Here is a 23,168-nt window from a genome sequence, read left to right as displayed (position 1 = left end):
TATGTACTGTCTTGCTTTTTATCTGGTGCATAATTGTTTATAATGTGGTATTTTATATTGGCTTTTTAGTGATATTTAAAATGCATTTTTCTTCTTAGTAGGAGTGTTTTTTTCAGCCAAAAAGTGACTAATAAATTTGTAAATAAATATTGTGCACAGAATCGCTTTAGTTCCTCCATCTGCTCACCATTTTGGCTTTTCTGTTTGCTCATTACAAATGTTAATTATTTGCTTTCAATGTGCGTCCTTATCCATCTGTGCAAACAATGAGCTGTTTTTAACTGTTCTGCACTTGAGTATTAATTGATTATTTCACCATGGTGGAAATCAGATTGACAGTTTGTTAGAGAGCACAGTAATTTAATCTCGGCTTTATTGGTTGGTTTTCTCAGTCAATTTTGCATCAGATTCACAACAGAGTAGTCAAAGGCAACTGCTGTATGAAGGGCTGAATTTGTTTGTTTGTTTGTTTGTTTGCATGTGGCTATTAACTAAGAGAAGCATTTGATGTAATATAATAGATTGGATCCAGACCTTGCCTCCTACCAATGAAAGGGCTCCTTTTGCCTGTCGAAAACTTCTGATCCAGTGAAGGAATCCCCCTGATGCAATGGAGAAGATTAAGCACCTATAAGCAAAACACCCATATATTTTGTAAGTAACAATTGTTGGCTGAGAAATTTGTGTACTGAAAGCTGTGCCAGGTGAAGCTTAAAGACTTCATTCTCCCAGGAGCTATTAATGTATAGCGAGAACACTGTAAATTAGCAAGGTTATATTTAACTACGGTGATATCACAGAGTTGAGTAAATGGTTGTGCTTCATAGTGGTCCCAAATCCCAAAATCACAGCAGTCATTTAGCTTGAGTCATATATTAAGGACGAGGAGGCATTTAATATTCTCTTTCAGGGTCAAAAATATTTGTGAAGCATTAAGGAGACATGAAGGAGATAAGAGGGGTGAGAACATTTCTGGGAACTCCTCCTGGGCGAGATCCATTGTACTCAATCAGTTGCAGAGAAGCACCGATTGATTCATCAGAATGGAGCAGGACGCCCAGTGGTTACCAGAAAAATATGTTCTACAACTGTGGGAAGATCTAAGTTTTCCTCATATATAGTTTTATTGGGGGCAGATTGCAAATCCAACCAAACCCACACCCACAGGTGTGTAGGATCAGCATATTTACACTGCACCACACTTTTGCCCCTCCCCACCCCCACCTCCCTGTCCTGGTATACAGCAACAGTTCAGCGAGAAGAAGATCAGGTGAGTGATACAGCCTCACCACACCATCCACTACCAAGTTGGGATACAAACCTTTCCTTCTTCTTGACTAGTGGCTTGAAATAATGTCTGGTGCTCAGAAGGATCAGCAAGAGGAGCCACCTAGTGTGGCACCTCCCCTCTCCCTTACACAGCCAAAAATTGGATGAATGCATGCCTGGATGGTGCTAAGGCTGACAAGGAATTTAGTGATCCAGAGTAGGTATAAGATTTAAGGTGACAGCTACTTTTTTGCTCAAATTGGGGAGAGACCGTAGCTCTATCGTAGAACACTCAGCTGCCATTGAGTGTACACAATGTTGAGTTAGATAGACCAATGGTCTGATATGGCTTAAGGCAGCTTCAGATGTCCGTATAGGTCCAACCCTGCAAGTATGTCTGATGGGAACCCATCAGACTCATATGGTTTATTATTGTTATTGTTGTTGTTGTTGTTTATTAGATTGCTTTTAATGTACATGTCACTAGGTGATGAGTCTCCTCTGTGAAGAGGATACTCCCCCCCCCTTTTTTCCTATTTTGGCCAGATATGAACATGGTTGTCCCAGCACTGGAAGGCCTTAAAAATGAGTAGCAGGCTTTGTAGTCCCTCGGAAAGAATCTTGTTTTTGTTTAGATTCTTTATTAAGTTTGTAGCAACAAACTCCAAGCAGTCATTTAAAAGCAAATGAGCCCTGCAGGTGACAGGAAAAAGAAAGTACATGAAAAGAAAGATGAGAGCTAGGATGCTCTCCCATTTATACCACATAAGGAAATAACCCACATCACAATCTTCCTCAGAGTGACATGTTAACATTCAAATTACCATTTTAATATTTCCTCTACAAACACACACCACACCACTAACTTATGCACCTGTAAATGTGGTCTTTTTTCTGAGCGTACAATTACAGTATCATGCAAAGTTGTGAGAGAGTTCTTAAACTCTTTCACACCCCTGCATGTATTCCTGATCTGTTGGAAGCCAGAGGAAGCCAGAGCAAATGAGATTCTGTATAATAGTGTTGCTGCCACTCCAATCTTCAAGTGTTGTAAAACTCCAGGTGTTCCCAGGGTTTGTTTTCTTCAGAATGAGGGACAGTGGAGGCTGTGGTTTCCTTATGGCTTCTTTACACATACATAGAGGGCCATTAGTTCGCCAGTAAACCTAGCTATTTCAACAACAAGCCTGGCTATTTCCCATGGAATGGGAAAACATTTGACGTCACTGGTACATATCCATTCTTAAGGGTTAAATCAGCCCTGAGTGCTCACTGGAAGGACAGCTCGTGAAGCTGAAGTTCCAATACTTTGGCCACCTCATGAGTAGAGAAGACTCCCTGGAAAAGACCCTGATGCTGGGAAAGATTGAGGGCACAAGGAGAAGGGGACGACAGAGGACGAGATGGTTGGACAGTGTTCGCAAAGCTACCAGCATGAGTTTGACCAAACTGCAGGAGGCAGTGGAAGACAGGAGTGCCTGGCGTGCTCTGGTCCATGGGGTTACGAAGAGTCGGACACAACTAAACAACAACAACATTTCAACAACTGAATCCGCCATTAGAGTTTAACCCTTGCTGGATCCAGGAAACCCACCACCACACTGAACTCACAACACTATAATCACATTTGAAGTCTGTCTCACACATACAGAGACTTTTATATGTTTAGTGAGGAGAAAGAAAATGTGGATGTAGGTCATGCTGGCACTGTCGTTCCAGATACATTTATTTGGGTGTAAGTCCCACTAGTGCTACATTGTGTTCCCAGACGTTATTTTGTTCAGGAGTCCACCCCAGGACTTACTAGTAACCATCCCAGTCTTCCTACCTCCTGCTCTGTCCCCCTCCCTAAAAATCTGGAACATTACTTTCATCAGTTCTCTATAACCACCACCATCCTGAGGTGTGGAATTGAAATAAAAGGCTTATTAGGCAGGCATGAGGCTTCGGGTACCTGAGCACCTGAAGAATACCTTTCCCCCAATAGTTTGGATACCGTTAAGCCATAAAAAGCTCCCCAAGCCCAGTACAGAAGGGCCCAAACTTAAGCTGGTTCATGAGAAATTCAAGAAATGCATGTTGCTCTGTATCTCAGTGCTGTCTTTGGCCCCATTCAGATGCTATGTTTGGGATTTGTTTGTTTTTAAATGTTGTGGTCTTCTGACTATTATTCCATACCCTCCAACATTTCTCCAATGGAAATAGGGATGTCCCATTCCATAATGATAATTTTACTATTTATTTACTATTTACTATGTATACCCCACACATCTTACTGGGTTGCCCCAGCCACACTGGGCAGCTGCCAAAATATATATAAATATTATAATAAAACATTAAACATTTTTTAAAAACCTACCTATACAGGACAGCTCGGGGGTCAGAAAACTCCATACTCTACAACATTTCTCCAGTGAAAATAGAGACATCCTACCATGCCCTCCAAATTTTCTCCAATGAAAACAGGGACATCCTAGGGAAAAGTGGGACATTCTGGATCAAGTCAGAAACTGGGGCGGCTTCTCTAAACCAGAGACATCCCTGGAAAATAGGGACATTTGGAGTACTGTTATTCTGCTAGTGTGCATGTAGCATGATCCTATGATTACTTATAAAGTAAGCTCTGTTGTGTTTAGTTGTGCTTTCTCCCAGCTAAGTGGGAAGAGGACTGCAGCTTACAACCCTGATGCCCACTTTCATGAGAATAAGGCCTTTTGAATACAATGGGACTTACATCTGAGTAATCATGCATAGGGTTGCACTGTTCATTTCTATTTTGTGTGGATTAAAAAAATAAATAGCAGCAAAGGAAGGCAGAAAGAAGCTGTCTCAACTCTAGCCATTGGCAAAAATAAAGTGTAAACCCCCTAAGTAATATATACAATCCAGTGTAGAATGAATATCTGTGGAACCAATATGACTATAATCAGCAAGCTGCCCAGTAAGCATATGCAAATATAGCAACACATATAGCAGCAGTGCAAGAGAGAGAAATACTACATATCTAAACAGTCAAAAGAAAAAGATGTGACTACACTTGGTAACGCGGGTGGCGCTTTGGGTAAAACCTCAGCGCCTAGGGCTTGCCGATCACATGGTCAGTGGTTTGAATCCCCGTGGCGGGGTGAGCTCCCATCCTTCGGTCCCAGCTCCTGCCCACCTAGCAGTTTGAAAGCACCCTTAAAAGTGCAAGTAGATAAATAGGTACTGCTTTATAGCGGAAGGTAAATGGCATTCCGTGTGCTGTGCTGGTGCAGGCTCACCAGAGCAGCGATGTCACACTGGCCATGTGACCCAGAAGTGTCTGCGGACGGCGCCAGCTCCTGGCCTCTAGAGTGAGATGAGCGCACAACCCTAGAGTCTGTCAAGACTGGCCCGTACGGGCAGGGGTACCTTTACCTTTACCTTACACTTGGTAATAATAATCTCTGGGTAATAATAATCTCTGGGTACTTGAACACATGCATCCAATAATAGCACAATGAGCTCTCACATGCAGTCCTGGCTGAGAAGACAAGATGGAGGGCACTCACAAACAGCATACACCTCCAGTCCTAGCTGAGAGGATGTAATAAAGTCTGAAGCTTCTTCAGCAAAACACAAACTCTTCAGTGGGTCTCCAGGCAAAAGCTCCTTTCAGTCTAACTTTAATCATGATGATGCTATTCCAGGAAAAAGGAAGATTTGACATTAACAGGCTCAAGAGTTGTAGGCCTCTTGTGGAAAAGATCATGAGGCTTCAGGGAACCAGTCTTCATTTCCACAGTTATAATCTCCTGTGTGTGAATTCCCATATATGTCTTCATTACCTTGAATCATACCTGCTCAAAACATGAACCTCTGACTCTCAGCTTTTAAATTCAGTAATCACACTATGGGGTGCTTTGCACAGTGTGTTGTTTGCTGCTTTTAGTAGGTGTTCTTGTGGAAAGACATTGCTAAAAGTGTGTAAGGAGTCAGAGAAACCGCTGTGAATGCAGCTTGCAAGACATATTACAAGGTAGTGTCACAGTAGGGAATGTCGCAAGAAACATCTTCCATTCACCAGAAGAAACTCTTTGATTTCGGGAACAGGATTAGGCAAGTCAGATCCTTTTGTGGCAAGCTCTCTTATAGCAGTGATGGCTTTCCAGCCTGGAAAACAAAAGTCGCATGACGACACTAAAAAATAAATGGGCAACTCTGCCCATATTCAAGCTAGGCCCGTATTCCTTTTCCTTTCTCAGCTTTTTTGGGGGGATTTCTGGATAAGAGCTAAGTGCTCCCTCTTTCATGTTCCATCTCTTCATCTATCAAGATCAAAGCAAGCATGCTGTGTTTTACAACAGGAAATACTTTTATCTACGGGTATAAAAGTGGGATATGTGTGCCTTCACTTCAGGCACACTAATTGTAGTTTGGAAAGCGGTAGGGGGACAAGACAAAATGGAGGAATAGCCTTTTCAGTTCAGCAAAGAATACGGTATGGTTTGACATGTTCTTAACCTTTGAAAAACATTATCATTTACAATGGGAAGCCAAAGGCATATGCTTCTTGCTGAGTTTTCGTTGTAGTGCCTTTGCTGCTCTGGGAAATAGCTCTGTGTTTCTGGAAATGCCTTAGCGTGCATGAACTAAATTCTCTTCCTTCCCTCCTCTTAGAAAGATCACAGCTTGGGAGTTGAACACTTGCACCATGCAGCAATGAATGATAGATCGCGAAGCCTTAAGAAAGGAATGCTAACAGTCAGAGGGATGTCGTCCTTTTCAGGATAGAAACACCTTACTTTTAATAGAATGCCTTGCATTTTTGTGGTTTTTGGAACCAGCAGGTATTATTGAAGGGTTAGGGTGTCTCAATGATCGCTGATGCTCTGGAAATGATGCCCTAATTGACAGAAATATTCTTCGTCTGGATTTTGTTCTGCTGTTGGAAAAAATACTTCTTTGTCTGATTCAAGGAAACCTCAAGAAAGGGACCTTTTGAAAATAAGACCAACACTTCATGCAGGAAAATTCAGTAACAGCCTTGCCCTTGAATTATCCATGCATTGATTGAACATTTGGATAAGGAAGAACGAGGGGCCATCACTAGCCCCTCCTCAGAAGTCAACACACTACTGAGCTCACCTCTTTGACACTGTGTGTGAATGGGTGCTAAGCAGGCCTTTTTCTCAGCAGGAACTGAAACTCACTTCCAGCACCTCTCAGGTGGGCATCATAGCCGTTACAAGAGAACAAGGGAGGTGTTCGTGGTGAGATCTGGCACCTCTTTTTCTTAAAAAGATAGCACTGGACTGCTAAATCACTTTTAGCTCAACACAGGGAGACACTCCACATATGTGGAATGCCTTTATGCCTAAAACTGAGCATGCATAGGCATTCATTTACAGACATCCATGTGCAAAGCAGTGATATGGGCAGGCAGGGCCCGTGGTCCTTGTGTTCTTAGGACTGAAACATGACATTGTTATACATGGACACCTTGTGAATAGGGCTTCCGTGTCTATCATGATTCTGTGCAAATGAAGAAAAGGAACACATCCTGGTATTGGGCAAAAAAGATTAGCTCGCTGAGAAATTGGCATGTGATCAATTCAACGTCCATTCTCTACCATCTATGCATCATCATGACCAAGAAACAAGTCTCAAGCTGGAGTCCAAAGACCCAAGTGTCTGCACCCCTTTACTTTCTTCTCTATACAGTAAGTATATAGTTGCCATTCATCATCCCTTTGTGGAAAAACAAAATACTGCATCTGCAGTACTTTGCTTGATTGTCACTTACAGGGAACCTGCCCAGTGATGTCTCTGGCTCTCAGTTACACTCTGCCAAACACATTCTATCTCCTAGGATAATGACATGGACTTCACTCGTCTAGTTTCCAGTGAAAGCTGATACATAATATATATTTTTTAAAAGCATCCCTGGTTTTCTCTCCCTTCTGCTTCTTCCTAGCTCTCCTCATGTAAGAGTGCACTTCAGATTAATATTTTGTGAGAGCTTGCATGAACTACGATTGCACTTGAAACTTGTAAATATTTGCTGCTGTGCCATAAGTAATTATATTTTGAAATCCCTTTTAAGCTTCAATCAATGCTTCTTGTGGCTTGTAGCTTGAGAAGAATGTGCTGTGAAGGGTGGGCCTAAGTAGATGAAATATGGAGGGCATCATAAGTGAATGCAAATTGACAAAAGCTTAAATTGTAAATAGATTCAAGTATTTCAGTTTTACTTATTGCATTTACTAAACACTTCGAATAAAAATCGATGCCCACGTGTTTGTCAGCTATCCTAGTGTCACTGGAGTCATGCGCCAGCTCAATGGCTAGTTTTGTTCTCACTAAAAATTGGGTTGAGCGGGGTAGACAATGAGGTGCTCTATGGACATTCGTAAACTACAGTTCCCACCAACCACCACCAACAGCCATGCTGGGTGGGGATGGTGGCATTTGGAGCCCTACATCATCTGGGAGGCACCCTTGGAGTAGAGTATGTTTAAACTTCCTATGGTTATGAATGGAAATATATTCCACTTGTCTAATATGCTGAATCATACATTACCGATATTAAAAATATGTGTAATTCTGAAGTCAATGTTCAAAACTTCAGATCTTCTAAAAGTTGACTCTTGGGTAATGAGAGAAAGGGGAAAGAGGGGGAAAGAGGTTGTTTTGAGATAATGAGAAGCTTACATAAGTCTGAAAGCACACTGTGAAGCATCTCAGACTTTATGTAGTTTTAAGCATCTTTCTCCAGCATAGCAGCTTTCTTCCACCTTGTCCTTCTGCCTGTAGCAATAACATCTGCATAAAAGCACCCATTCTTAATGAAAGATGGTGTAAATGTGCATTACATTTCCTCATAAGAACCATTACTCTTTAGTGCTGGAACCTATACAAATCTCAGAACCTCAATTTGCATCAAATTGTGATTTTACTATCCTCTCTGATATACTCATCTTCAAAATTATTATTCTGACTCTGAACACAGTGCAGGCATTTAAAAGCCAGAGGAGAGTAATCAGTGAGTTAAATCATTGTTCTTATTAACTATTAACAGAAGCCACCGAAAGAGGCTTCTTTTGGTGGAACAGGAACAGCTGGAAAGAAATGAACAGATGGATGGGGACAAGGGTGGAAAGGCTATTTCCAGTGTTTCTATTAGTGAAATCTTTTGGGAAAAGAGCAATAGTTGTAAAGAAAGTTCTAACTTGATATTGATCAAGGGAGCTAGAACCTTCGGGGAGCCTTGCTCCTCTGTCGTGTTGCCTGTATTTGCAATGTTCAGCCATAAATCCTCAGATTACATGCAGACATTCTCAGACTGGGAATTTCTAGTGTAGATTCACTGGACTATGGCAGAGGAAATAATATGAGATACAGCATTAGTCCTGTTCGGGTGAAGTGCTAACACCATGAGCATGAGCCATGTCCCCGGTCTCTGTGCAGAAATCACAATGAGTGTGAATCACAATTCAGATCTCCTGTGCACCTATGCCTGGAAACCCTGAGTAGAGGGGAGCCTTCACATATATAGCTGAGGATGCAAAGTCCCTTGAAGATGTTCTCACTGTGAATGTGAATGTCAGAGAATAGAGCTAGTCAGTGCTGTCCTGCTTCCATATTGTAGCAGATTGCCTACATAGGGGTTCTATCTGCAGGTTATCTACCCAATACCAAGTTTCTCTAAGTCAACCTTTTTATACCTACTGCCCACTAATGCATCTTTCTTGATGGTAAAATTTCCTTACCGCTAGCCAGTGCTCAATGGAAGGAGAATTCAGCTTGTGCTGTAGAACCCCCTACTGCCCACCTAGAATCCTGAAATGCCCACTAGTGGGCGGTAGGGACCAGGTTGACAACCACTGCTCTTTTCAGGCTGAGGGAGTCAGTGTTTGTCCACAGATAGCTTTTCGGGTCATGTGGCCAGCATGACTAAACCACTTCGGTGCAACGGAACACCATGACAGAAGCCAGAGTGCACAGAAACACTGTTTACCTTCCTGCCGCAGCGGTACCTATTTATCTACTTGCACTGGTGTGCTTTCGAACTGCTAGGTTGGCAGGAGCTGGGACAGAGCAATGGGAGCTCACTCTGTCGCAGTGATTTAAACCTCCAACCCCAGGCAAACCCAAGAGGCTCAGTGCTTTAGACCACAGCGCCACCCTTTACATCACAACCATGTTTGCTACAGATCCACTGGGGGATAGCTATAGCTCAGTGGCAGAGCATCTGTATGACATACGGAAAGTCCTAGGTTGAACCTTCAGCATTTCCAGTTAACCTGGGAATGTTCCCTCTCTGAAATACCTGCTGTCGGTCATTGTGGACAATGGACCAATAGTCTGACTCAGTATAAGGCAGATGACTATGTTGCACTGCTCAGAACTCAATAAACACAAAATGTATGCACTGAATACACTAATGCATATATATCCAGAAGTTACAGCCTATTCAGGATTTCCAGGCATAGGTGCACAGGAGATCTGAAATTGCGATTCACACTTTATATTCACAGTAGTAAATATTGGTGCATCTGCAGCAAACCTGAATACTACACAAACTGGGAAGTGTCGTTTGTGTTGCAGGCAGTGTTTTTTTCTAGAAAAAATGGTGGCGGTACTCACCATGAAGTTGTCGCAGTAAGTGCCACACTTTTAAACAACAACAAAAAAAGAGGTGCCGGTACTGCGTACCCTTGAGTACTCTGGGGAGGGAGCACTGGTTGGGGGGGGGGTGTAGGGACACACAATGAATCCTGCTGTGCAAATGACCTACAAACCTCATACGTGAATCCACTGGAGTGACTAACTAGCCAATGAACTTTGGGATCAACATGATAGCGATAGCAGGATAGTGCTTCTCTGATGCATCAGACTGGCCCATATTGTTGAGGACGAGGAGAGGCAATACTGTGCTCTACAGAAGTTGTGGACCACATCATCCCTTATTATTGGCAGTCTTGGCTAGGACTGATGCTGGCTGTAGTCCACAGCATCAGGAAGGCATCTCATTGCCCTTGTCTGGGGACGGCGCTGATACGGAGTGGTCCAAATGGGACTCCTGAATGCATTGAGGTACAGCATTGATGGGCCGTAGACAATACATATAGCTAGTGGGATACTGCACAAAGGCCCAGGGTTGTGCCATGCAGGGGGAAAGGTATTTTTACTAACACGGGAGTCTACCACCCAATCTTATCACCCATTTTGTAAGTACTGCTGTTGCCAAAGAGTATCTTTCTTCCACTCTCACAATAGGGACTGGTGTGCTACAAACTGGTGCATCAGAGAAGGTGCCCAGAGAGGAAACATGTAGGTGTACTTATTACAGTGCAAGCAAAGCAAGGATAGCCAGAAAATAACCCACAATCACTGCCCAAACTCTCCCAGAGTCCCTGCTATGCTAGCAAATCACTAGTTTTTTTCAGATTAAGAGTGTCTCGTGGAGCAGAGTTGCACTGCTCTGGAGTCCATAACACTCACTTCACTGGGGGTGTCCTTCATGTTGCAGCTTAAAGTTGGGAATGTATTTGTTTTCATAGTTTACATACCCCTGATATAAGCACCATGTGTGTGCCTGATATTGCAATCATCATCATTTTTAATTTGTATACCGTCTTTCTATCTTACAATACTCAAGGCGGTTTACAAGCTGAAGAAACAAAAAAATGTACATCTTATAACAATTTAATGCAATACAAAAATATGATAATAAAACATAACTTTAAAATAGGCAACCTACATCAAAAAAGTAACATTCAACAATCATTAGACTAGTATAAAATAATAATATCAACATATAAAAGTTAAACAGAAATCCACTCAACAGTTACAATAAATAATATCTAAACTATAATCAATAAAACAATGGCAAAACACAGTTCATAAAATAATACAATACACATTGAGAAGCAGAGGGTAGAGGGTAGAGCAAGGCAGGTGGAAGGAGGCCTTGCCTGATGGAGTCCCTCCCCTCACAGTTCTTCCTTCAGGAACAACTCCCTTATGAGGACTCGTAGGGTTGGAGGGTGGGGCAAGGCAGGTGGAAGGAGGCCTTGCCTGATGGAGTCCCTCCCCTCACAGTTCTTCCTTCAGGAACAACTCCCTTATGAGGACTCGTAGGGTTGGAGGGTGGGGCAAGGCAGGTGGAAGGAGGCCTTGCCTGATGGAGTCCCTCCCCTCACAGTTCTTCCTTCAGGAACAACTCCCTTATGAGGACTCGTAGGGTTGGAGGGTGGGGCAAGGCAGGTGGAAAGAGGCCTTGCCTGATGAATATCTTGCAGTTGCACTTGGAAATTACTGGCCTATGTGATTTGGGTTTTGAAAACTAGAACTAGAATCTAGCCAATGGGAAATATAATGGGAAATTATCTGAAATCAGACAGATTTGCCATATGCATCCTCTGCATCATAATCTATTATTTGAAAGAAATCTCACCAGAGCAGAAAGATTAGGAAGAGGATATTCTAGCAGATGTCACCTCGGAAAAGAGCAGCCCACATCTAACATAATGGGAAGGAAATTATAATATGAGTCAGCCAGATGCACAGCACATGTCAATTAAAAAATGTCACCCTGCACAACAATCACTGCGCCCTGTGAAGTGGATCAGATGAGAAACACGGCTTCATTTTACACTCCTTTAAGAAAAAAGTTGTGTTGAAATGTGCACATTAAAAAGGGGGATTGCAAATGTAAGCTTCAAACCATAAGAGCAAAACAAACACGAGAAAGTAAATTGGTTTTTATCAAGTCTTCTGAGTTCCCCCCTAGGAATCCAAGTATCACTTTACCATAGCAGATATATGTGGAAATGCAGCAAACAGAAAAGCAATAGTTATTTGATAAAGTGATAAAAAAAATAAACCGGTGTCTCCCCCTCCCCCTTGCTAACTTTGCACACATCTCTCTCATTAGTTTTATAGGAAACATGGTACATGATATTTCATTTTAATTCTTAACTTTGAGATATATACCCATTGCCCTTTTGACACAGTGAAATCACTACCGGTTTTTGTTTTCCTTTAAAGGCATGATAAGAAGGTGCAGTACTAATGTCTCACCATGTTTGGAGCCTCTGGTACATTGATCCAGCTCTTAAGGTTGTTATTTTCTCCCCGGTGACACTATGAATCTGTATCAAGTTGTGGCAAAGTTTGCTGTTTCATTCATAAGGATTCCCTCCGCTCGGAATTTTATGTGTGTGTTATATACCAAATTTTAATGTTGCATCTCTCTTAGGTTTTTCACGTGATGCCCTAGGCATGCATGATAGCTGCACCTGTCCTGCCACTACTTTCTTTAAAGCTTTTTTTGTTTTTTACTCTGCCCTTCAGCTGAAAATACTCCCAGGGCAGCTTTCATAACATCAGTTTTTTAAAAAATAAAGAATAAATAAATAAATAAATAATAAGACCCCACAGGCTTACAATCTAAAGGAAAAGGAAAAAAAAATGGAGAGGGGGAAGCAAGCAAGCTGGCCTTGTCATAGAGCATAGAGAATGAAATTGTAGAGTTGGAAGGGAGCCCAAAGGTCATCTATTCCAACCCCCTGCGATGCAGGAACGACTTCCAAGACTACAGAGTTTCACTGTTTTGGTGCTGTAGTCTAGATCAAGGGTGAGGAAACCCTGACCCTTCAGAGTTGCTGAGGGACTACAACTCCCACTAACCCTGATGGAAACTGGAGCAGAAAAAATATCTGGAGGGTTGCAGATACCCTATCACTGTGGTAGGCTGTTAATGGATATATTCTGCTCTGTTCATGTGCAGGATTTCAACTGAATATGAAGGGGGTCAGGAAGACTACACTGAACTTTGGGATATATTATTCAGCTGTTCCTAGATCCTATCTTACCGCAGCTTTAAAAGTTATGCAGATGTGAATTAACTATGGCGTTACAGCTTGGTAATTGAGACTGAACAAAATCTATCATTCTCAAGAATAATTCCCCCCTATTAAAAATACTTTGATAAACTGAGCCAGTGATTCATTTCCTCCTTAGACACCTCTGAAATGTGCTATGAAATGAGCTACCTTTGAAGGCGACTCAGAAACTACATTCTGGCTGCCAGACTGGTGACTGGGAGCGGCCACCAGGACCATATAACACAGATATTAAAAGTTCTGCATTGGCTCCCATTATGTTGAGTGCAATTCAAAGTGTTGGTGGTGACCTTTAAAGCCCAAAATGGCTTCAGCTTTTTATACCTGAAGGAGCATCTCCACCCATGGCGTTCAGCCCAGTCACTGAGATCCAGCTTTAAGGGCCTTCTGGTGGTTCCCTCACTGCGAGAAGTGAGGCTACAAGGAACCAAGCAGAGAGCCTTCTCGGTAGTGGTGCCCGCCCCATGGAAAGTCCTCCCGTCAGATGTCAAGGAAATGGACTTCTATCTGACATTTAGAAGACATCTAAAGGCAGCCTTGTACAGGGAGGTTTTTAATGTTTGAGGGTTTTTTGTGCTTTATTGTTTTGTTGAAGTCACCCAGAGTGGCTGGGGCAACCCAGTCAGCTGGCCAGCATACAGTTGTACCTCAGGTTACATACGCTTCAGGTTACATAGGCTTTAGGTTACATATTCCGCTAACCCAGAAATAGGTTCAGAACTTTACTTCAGGAAAAGAACAGAAATCGTGCTCTGGCGGTGCGGCGGCAGCAGGAGGCCCCATTAGCTAAAGTGGTGCTTCAGGTTAAGAACAGTTTCAGGTTAAGTACGGACCTCGAATTAAGTACTTAACCCGAGGTACCACTGTATAAATAATAAAATGATGATGATGATGATGCAGGGGTGATCCAGAACGGTGTGTGTGTGGCCTATGGCCCTCCAGTTGTTGTAGGACTCCAACCTTGAACAGCATGACAAATGGTCAGGGATGATGAGAGTTGGAGTTGCACAACTGCTGGAGGGTCACATATTCTCAGTAGCAAATTCTCAGCTGCTTGTCCATCTTCCTTTCAGAATCCATGTGGAATTTTGCATTCTGGCATGACCTTCATGGCCAGCATTCTTCCTCATGTATCCTTCGGGGTGAGGTGGGGTGTTACCCTGACCATGGTTCTCAGGACCCACAGTCGCTCTGGCCACCCTTGAGGCCCTGTACTCCTTATAGGCCTAATAGGTGTGTCCCCCCTGCCCCAAATGCTGCATCTAATGTTGATGTTACTTTCCACTCTGAGTCAGCCACAAAGGCATTCTTCAGAAAGAATGTAAATGAAAGGGACAACAGATCAGGGCAAAAAGGCTCTTCAAATCATTTGTTCTCAGTGATGTTTTCCTGTCATGTGTAATAAAGTAGGTTCACATTCCACTGTCATCCGAATGTATTCCAGAGAAATTTAAGTTGTCACAACAAATAGAATAAGTGGTGCAACTGTGTGAGGAAATAGCCTTTCCAGTTCACTTCTTATCGGAATGCTGAATTCATTTTTTGGTTTGTTTCATCCCTCTCTCCACACATTCACTCTCATCCAGATGACTATGAATCCAATAAGACTCAGCAATGCAATAATGGCTGCAAAGGAAGATGTTTTTTAGTCAGACCGAAGCTACACTATCAGGGGAAACAATAACAAGATTTTGTTTTTATAAACAATAATTTATTGCAACCTAAATGATTGTTCCACTTTTTCAGTGCCGAGGAACCAAAAACCTTTTACAGAGGAAAGAGGTGTTACAGAAGTAGATAGAGCTTTGAACTTCTGCTGCAAATATTCATTAAGATTTCATCTTTAAGAGAGGGGGGTGGGACACACTGAGATTTTGAATGCATTATTATGGTTGGTTAGTGAAGCTTTATTTAATAATACTTCGGGGTTACGGATTAGATGTAAAGCAGCAATACAGGGAAAAGGTCGTGACAAATGCTTTTAAGGGATAGACATTTACAGCTGCAGCTAAGACTAACAGTGCAATCCTAAACTCAGAACTCCCATTGAGTTTGGTATGCGTAACTGGGTGTGCATGGGATTCAGGGCTGGCCCTAGTATTAGGCAAAGTGAAGCAACTGTCTCAGGCAGCAGATGCTAGGAAGTCAGTAGTGGTAGCCTCCTACTACAACAGCCCCCCACCCCACCACAGTTTTCTCTCCGTTTCTCCCAGTGCAATCCTGTCCATGTGTCTTCAGAATTAGGTACCACTGAGTTCAGTGGGGCTTACTCTCAGGTAAGTGGCTGAGCATTGCAGCCTCAAACTGTGAAATAAATTTCTAGTTTTATGCTTGGTCTATGTAAGAACACCATGCATTTTGAGCCCTGCTTATCTCCATTCATCTTCTGGTGAAAAACCCTTTGGCATGTGATGATTTAATTATAATGGCCCTGAGTTTCATAATTCAGTTGCTGTTAGACAAAATGTACAGTGATAGTCACAACTCAGTTATTCTCACAACAATCCTGGAAATCAGCCTATGGTTAAGTTGACAAAGGCTAACAAGGACTTAGTGAAATTGGTGCCCCAAAATTCCCCACACTATTTGGGGTGGTGAAATGGGAAAGGGGCATTTGCTGATGAAGGAAGAAGAGGGAGGAGGAATTCTCTGCTGAGAAATTTGAGTTCATTTAATATGAATTAATTAATTTGCTGGTGGGAGAATGAAGCAATGGGCTAAGAAAGTAGGACTAGAAAGATTAGGAGCCAAACTCTTCAATAATATTAAAATGATATTAATCAATAAATGTTTAAATTGGTCCCACAGGTCCCTGAAACTTGTGGATCATGAAAAGAGGGAGGTCAAATCACAAAATATTCTCTAGTGGAATAATAAAATTATTTTGACCATTCAGGAGGAGCTCAAAATTTATTTATTTCCTCATAGAATTTCATTTTGAAATTAGGACCCCGCCTGCAATATACATTTCAGAGTTTCCTAGAGAGAGGGACTGACTGTTAAACCACTCCGGAATTGTAGCTCTGTGAAAGGAATGAGATTCTCCTAACAACTCTCAGAAACCTTGACAAACTACAGTTCCTAGGATACTTTGGGAGTGGAAGCCATGACTGTTTAAAATGGTATGTTACTACACTAAATGTATGGTGTAGCTGGAGCCTAGGTTGGAAAAAAAAATCCCCATAGGCAACCACCAGAGGAATACATATAACAACACAACTAGGTCACAGATTGTAAAATTTGCTGGAAAACACTTTTCTGAGAATTTTAGTACTAGTCACCGTGGATGAATACAACAAATGGATTTCTGCCATAGCAGGCACTGGTTTGTTGAATTTAGGCCTTGTTTTAATAAATCTGGCTTGTTTATCCAGGCCTTTTTGTTTCTTTGTTCAGTGAATGCCACTGAGGAGGTCACTTGCAAAACTCATGAAATCAGAGAAGTCATCACATCCAGAGCCTGCCAGATTTAGATAGATAAGAACCAAAAGTAGTGTCAATATTCAGCTTAGCTGTGTTTTGAAGATGATGCAAAGGACATGAATAAAGAATGGCATTTTGAATAATTTGTGACCATTCCCCTGTTTGAAGAACATAAGGCATTTCATCTAATCTGCCTGTGGCATGTGCATATGCAGTTGTCATTATTTAAGTTGCCTCCAGTTCAGATTTTAAAAATGCTATCTTTTTTTGGCACAGTGTAGGGGTCACAATTTCCAAGGGAGATATAGTTTTTAAACACTTTGAAGAGTGGAAGTCAGTCCCACTGAGCTCAATAGACCTGTTTTCTTAAAAGTAGACCAAATCCAAAAAAAAGCTAGTTGTGTTTAAGTCCAGCTTTGGGGGGGACGGGACCCAATGGGGCAAATTAGTTGTAAGTAATTGAGACTGCACTCCATCTTACCTCAATTGCATTTACTTCTGAGTAGATATGTAGAAAATTGCACTCTTAGGTCCCCCCCCCCACAGCAGAGCTTTTTAAGGCCACTTCCATTTCTCATGCAGAACTACATGCCATCATGGTATACAGCATTCAAACTCTTTGACTAAGGGTACATTTAGATGTAGCTGGAGAAGGAACTGGCAAACCACTCCAGTATTTTGCCAAGAAAACTCCATGGACATAAAAAAGGAGAGTTTCCAAGGCATGCTCTGGTTCATGGGGTCACGGAGAGTCGAACACGACTAAGACAACTACATTTAGATGTGCTTTCATTTGCCCTGTTTTCCAATGATCCTTCCACACTGTTGTGTTACCTGTTGTGTTATGGAACTGCGCCTTTTTCTTTTCTTTTTTTACTGAAATGCTGGCATGCCACACTAAATTTCATTCATAAGTGTTACAAGAAATCTGAGAAGAAAACAGAAGCTACTTGTGCTAGTGGCGTGGCATCAGTTGTTGGTGTCCGGGGCAGGTGCCAGCCAAACAAGAAAAGTACCAAAATTAGGTTGGATGTTCTAGCCATTCAGTCAGCTTGTAAATCCAGCTCCACAATGGAGATTGCAGGTTGAACAAGTCCCTTCCAGGTGCCACAGTTCTCAGGTTGCACATCTCAGCTTCTGGGACAAAAATAAATAGCCACTCCCCATTTCTTGGAAAAGAAAGTCCGGCTTGTAATGCAGATCTGTCCCAAACACAGTTTCTTGGGTAGGCAGAGAGAAGAAGTAAAGAGAACCATGGCAGTTCTATAGTTCAGCAAAATCTGTGATTAATTTTGGATAGTGCTCTAGGTAAAAAAGAAGAGAGCCAATTGCAGCTCAATTGTATAATATTATTTAGTTATTAAAAGGCATTGCAAACAAATAACAAAATAAAATGCTACGTCCATCTTCAGTGGTGGTAAATCAGCTTCACCTGCTTTTAGATTCCACCATGAACACCTAAATTTGGTATGCTTCAAGGCACATAAAAAGCAAAGTAAGCCATGTTGGTCTATAAGAAAAACTCAAGTGTTCACATTTGGGGAATACCTTTCTTTGGACCAACCAAAATATCACAAAATTGAGGAGAGGTAAGAGTTACCAGATAAATAGGATGCCTGAAAAAGAATTATCATATGAAAATATCTGGGGAAAGTATTTGAGAACATAAGTAGGAAGTTAGGAGATAGACAGTTACTGCAGCATGTTTTCTTTCTTTCTTCTTCTTTTTAAAATAAAGTATACTAAAAACTATTTTATCCAACCTTGAAAGCTGGAAGCTATGTCAAATATTTCTCCAGCCTACATGGCAATAGTTGTATATTTACTTCTGCTGCCCTCCTATTTGCTGCAGGATGAGATAACATTCAAAAACATATAATTTTATAAAGTCACTTAGTAAACAATTGCAAAGAGAACATCATAGATGGCAGATGTACTCTTAGCAGATTACTAAATTGGAAGCAATGTTGAAACGGCTCACATCATTTTATATGAATCTGAAGAATGATTACAACATTGGGACATTCATTAAAAAAATGGCAAGCCAATTATACTTTGCAAAGAGGTATACAAAAAGATTAAAAACAGGCCAAAGACATGGAACTGATGGGTTCATTAAATGGCTAGGGCAAAGTTGGAAAATGACTGGTCCATCTTCTGGGTGGACCTTGCCCAGAATAGCGATTCAAACACCTGGAGACCCAAGTTTGGGAAACCCTCTTCTAGGATAAAATGGGGAAGAGGGATAACCATGCAGGACATCTTGAGCTCCTCAAAGGAAGGAATAGAAATACCAGCCCTCAGCAATTAGAAGCCTAGTTGTGAAAGAGACAAGCACAATAACTGCCTGCCTGGCAATTCTGAACAGAGGGGGGAAAGCTGAATACGTCAAATCCCACCATTGCTGTCCCAAACCAATTTGTGGTCCCCAGTTGCTGCTTTTAAGGGTTTTTTTTATTTTTTAAAAAAGTTAGGTGATCTAATCATAGATCTCCTTCCCTACTTGTTGATACTTTGCCTCTAAGTATCTAAATCAGAAACTGGAACCGAGCAATTGAAGAGGGATTTGCTTGATACTCATTTAAAATATTGACTCGTACATGATATAATAATCTTTTTTTGCATTCTATCTCAAGGATCAATGGACTCCTGGAATATTCTCCTAATGCCTAACTCTAAACCACATCTTTCAACAGAAGTTTGAGCACTAACCCCATTGGGAACAATACCAAGCCTTTGAAACGCATTTGCAATCCTGCCTGGCAAAACGTTGTTACTATCAGATCTGGATCTTGATATGATTAATATTTCACACGGGGGGAAAAGGATTCAGATTCTTATTCTATAAAATTTTGAATGCTGAAGTCTTTGTCTGCTCTGCATTCCATGTGAACGCCTAGAGTCCTCTCTTCATTTAGTAGACACAATGGTTTGCCCTTTGAGGTCCCTGTTGCGATATTATTACTCAATTCATAGGAGGATTTTCTTTCACTTCAATGGGAGTTTTCCTGAATAAAAAAAGAGAGTTAAGCCCCCAAGAACTGATTGATGCTTCGCTTTTCTTTCAAACTCCAAGTGAAACCTTATCATTAGCCCAATCCCGTGAAGCATGCTGCATTATCTCAATTGTTAAACTGTTAGGAGGAGCCTGAGACACAGGGTACTGAACGAAATGGAGATTCATCAAGGCTTGCATCTCACTAGCAGGCAACTGGGACCAACCCACACAACTGCTTTCATTTTCTTTTCTGTCCATTGCTTCTGTGCCCACAAAAAAACCACAAATACTTCCCCATATGTCAGGTCAGGATTTCAAGAATTTAATTAGAAAAGCAGGGGTGCCCTAACTCAGGGATGTGAAACTTCCCAGGACTCCCTAAGGCCACACACCCTCTCCTGGCCACAACCCATCATAGGCCTTGGTTAGCACCTTCCTCATGTATTTTGAACTGACTGCATCCTCAAACTCAGATCATGCTTTTTGTTTGCCTGGATGCAGTGGCGTAGCGTGGGCTGTCAGCACCCGGGGCAAGGCAAGTAATTTGCGCCCGCTAACCCGTGGATTTGTGCCCCCTAACCCTAACCCCCAGATGTTGCGCCCGGTGCGGCCGGCCCCCCCTGCACCCCCCACGCTACGCCACTGCCTGGATGAACAATGGAGTGTGTGTAGAAGCTGACCTACTGCTCAAAGGTAAAAGTTATATTCAATGTTACACCCACTTTTCCTCTGGCCCTGCTTCCCAGTGGCACATGACCCCCAGAAGTTAGCCCAGGAGGTCTAATAAAGTTCTCCACCCCTGTCCTACCTGGGATTGAACATGGGGGCATTTGGAATGCAAAGCATTTCTAACCAATATCTAGCCCTTCCCTGACTAACTATGAACCACATTTCTGATAGAGCTGAAATGCTTAGCAAGGTTTCCAAGGAAGATCTGGATGTTCACAGAAGATTGCATCCAGGATGCCCATTTGGGCTGTAAAATTCAACCCTACCATGATTAACTGAGCCCGTAAACCATTGGGAGTCAATGTAGTGCTGTGAAATTGGTAGAATGTGCTCCAAACAACCAGTTTCTATCAATAACGCCGTAGTCACATTTTGAAACTTCTGGACCACTGTAGGGTGCATTACAGCAACTCAGTATGGATGTGATCAAGGCATGAATTCCTATGACCATGTTGTTTGTCTCCTAGAATGGGTGTAGCTGGTGAACCAACCTCTCGGCTGTGGCTGCGACTTACAGTTGTTGTGACGATAAAATGTAATAGAGCCAATTGTACCCCATCCTGAATTCCTTGGAGAAAAGGTGGAATACACTTAGGATGCATAAAATGAGAAATTATCCTTGCTGGATTCATTCCCCTCCCCCTGCCCTGAAACTGTTATATAGGTAAAAAGTAAGTTGTTCAACGAGTCACTGCAGTTACTTTGTACCCTGCTGAGGTACCTTGACTGCTACTTTATAAAACTGAAAGATACAGAATTATTTCATAGCGGCACTGCTAGAGAAATAGACTTTTTGTTATTTAATTGATTGAATCTGCAGTACCTAGTGAAACAAAGAGTGGGATGATTCAGGTATCCTAAAATACATGGTAAGAAGGTGGTTAATTTTCTGTTGGGTGAGCTCTGGAGGTGTGTAGATCATAAGATAAAGTCAAACTGCAGGAAGTGATTAGTGACACAGTTCAGGTATTGAATTGACATTTTCTTCCCTGGCAAAGTGTTGAGAATCATAAAAGGAAGGTAGCAATCTGTATTTAGCTTCAATTACTTGCTTCAGGTGGCACGAGCCATTAAATATAGGCTTGTTTTCAACCAGCACAAGAAAAAGGTAGTGTATATAATTTCAGTTCTCCCCACAGTCATCATCTCCAATGTTTACAGTGCAATCCTAGGCTCATTTCCTTAGGAGGAAGTCCCATTGAACACTGTGGGAACTGCTGCTGTGTTCACACACATAGGATCAAGCTATTAAGAGCACCACCAAAGCTGGCCTGCCTTTTGGACAGATAAGGAATGGACTATATGCTCCAGAGTTTATCCATTCAGGAGTTTTATCAGATTTTGTGAAGTGTTGTTACTTATCATGCCACACCATAAAAGCATGGGGGGGTGGACAAATGAGTTTTAAAGAATAATTGATGTTTGCAGTCTTAATTACTAAGCTGTAACACCATTGTTTATTCATGTCTGCATAACTTAAGCTGTAGTCAAAAATGATCTAGTAACAGCTGAATATCCTAGAGTTCAGTGTAGTATCCTTGCTACCTTTCATACTCGGTGAAAAAGCATACAAATAAACAGAACAGATTACATCCATTAACAATCTACCACAGGGATAGGGAATCTCTGGCCCTCCAGATGTTGTTCTCCAGCTTCCAACCACCACAGCCAACATGATCAACTGTGATGCAGTTGGGTAGGCCAACAACAGCTTGAGGGCAAAAGGTTCTCCATCTCTAAGCTATCACAGTAGCTTTTTACCAACTCACCTTAGCTGTTAGTATGAAGCATTCATGTATTTCCTTATCTCTTCCCTTTGAAAGGAAGACCATGGCTATCTGCATCAGTAGCATCCAGGATTAACTGCCTTTGAAGACCTCTTAGCAGCAAGTCACTGACTAGCATATATTAGATAGGACATACGTTACCAATTCTAAAAGATCTTTACTGGCTTCCTATAAATTTCTGGGTGCAATTCAAAGTGTGGGATTACCTTTGAAGCACCATATGGCTTGGAACCATGATATCTGACATAGCACATGCTCTAGTAAGATCTGATGACCTCTAGAAAGCCCCTTCTTCAAGCTTGCAGAAGTTAGCATGAATGGCCTTTGGGTCTTCTCAGCAGTCACTTCCCGTCTTTTGAATGCCCAACCACAGTAGGTGCTATTGTGTGGTTTCTCTTATGGGTTTTAAGCACAAGTTAAAAATGGTTCTATGCTTTTTCATTCTTAGCGAAAAATGAAACTGCTAAGAATTGCAGTTGGTATTTTAAACTTTATGTACTTCAGCACTTTGATTTGGCCAGCTGATCTTTTAATGTACTCCTAGCTTGAGTGCCTTACTGGAGCTTTTAGTGCCTTGTTCTTGAGTTTTCCTGCTGTGGCTTTTGGTTTATTTGATGTCTGAATGCTTGCTTCTTCTTTTACTATTTGTAAGTTGCCTCAAAAATCTTTTTCACTAAGGCAGAGGAAAAAAAATAGATGCCTATATTGCATAAATAAATGTTTTTCATTTAGTATCTAGTAGGGACTAAAGATAGGGAAGAATGCCCAATTTTGAATTTAAAAAAGGAAGTGAAGGAGAGGACAGCAAATATTAAATACATACTTTAGCACTTCCCCCCTCATGCACACTCACCAGAATTCAATGAACTCATGTACCCATAGTCAGTTTATTAGCATGTACTGTATATACCATATTTTTCACAAAGATACTGTGCTGAAAGTGGTACACAATTTAAATGCAATGATGGCACAACACCCATGTACACAAACACAATGATAGAGATGGATACCACTGTAATAAAACCCTTCCTCCTGGGCCGTGTTCAGAAAGTGGTGGTGGGGGATGAGTGTTCAGACCCCTGGGCTCTC

This window comes from Podarcis bocagei (genome assembly GCF_964188305.1).
Source record: "Podarcis bocagei genome assembly, chromosome: 3".
Lineage (NCBI taxonomy): Eukaryota > Metazoa > Chordata > Lepidosauria > Squamata > Lacertidae > Podarcis > Podarcis bocagei.
Note: the sequence above shows the minus strand (reverse complement) of the source record.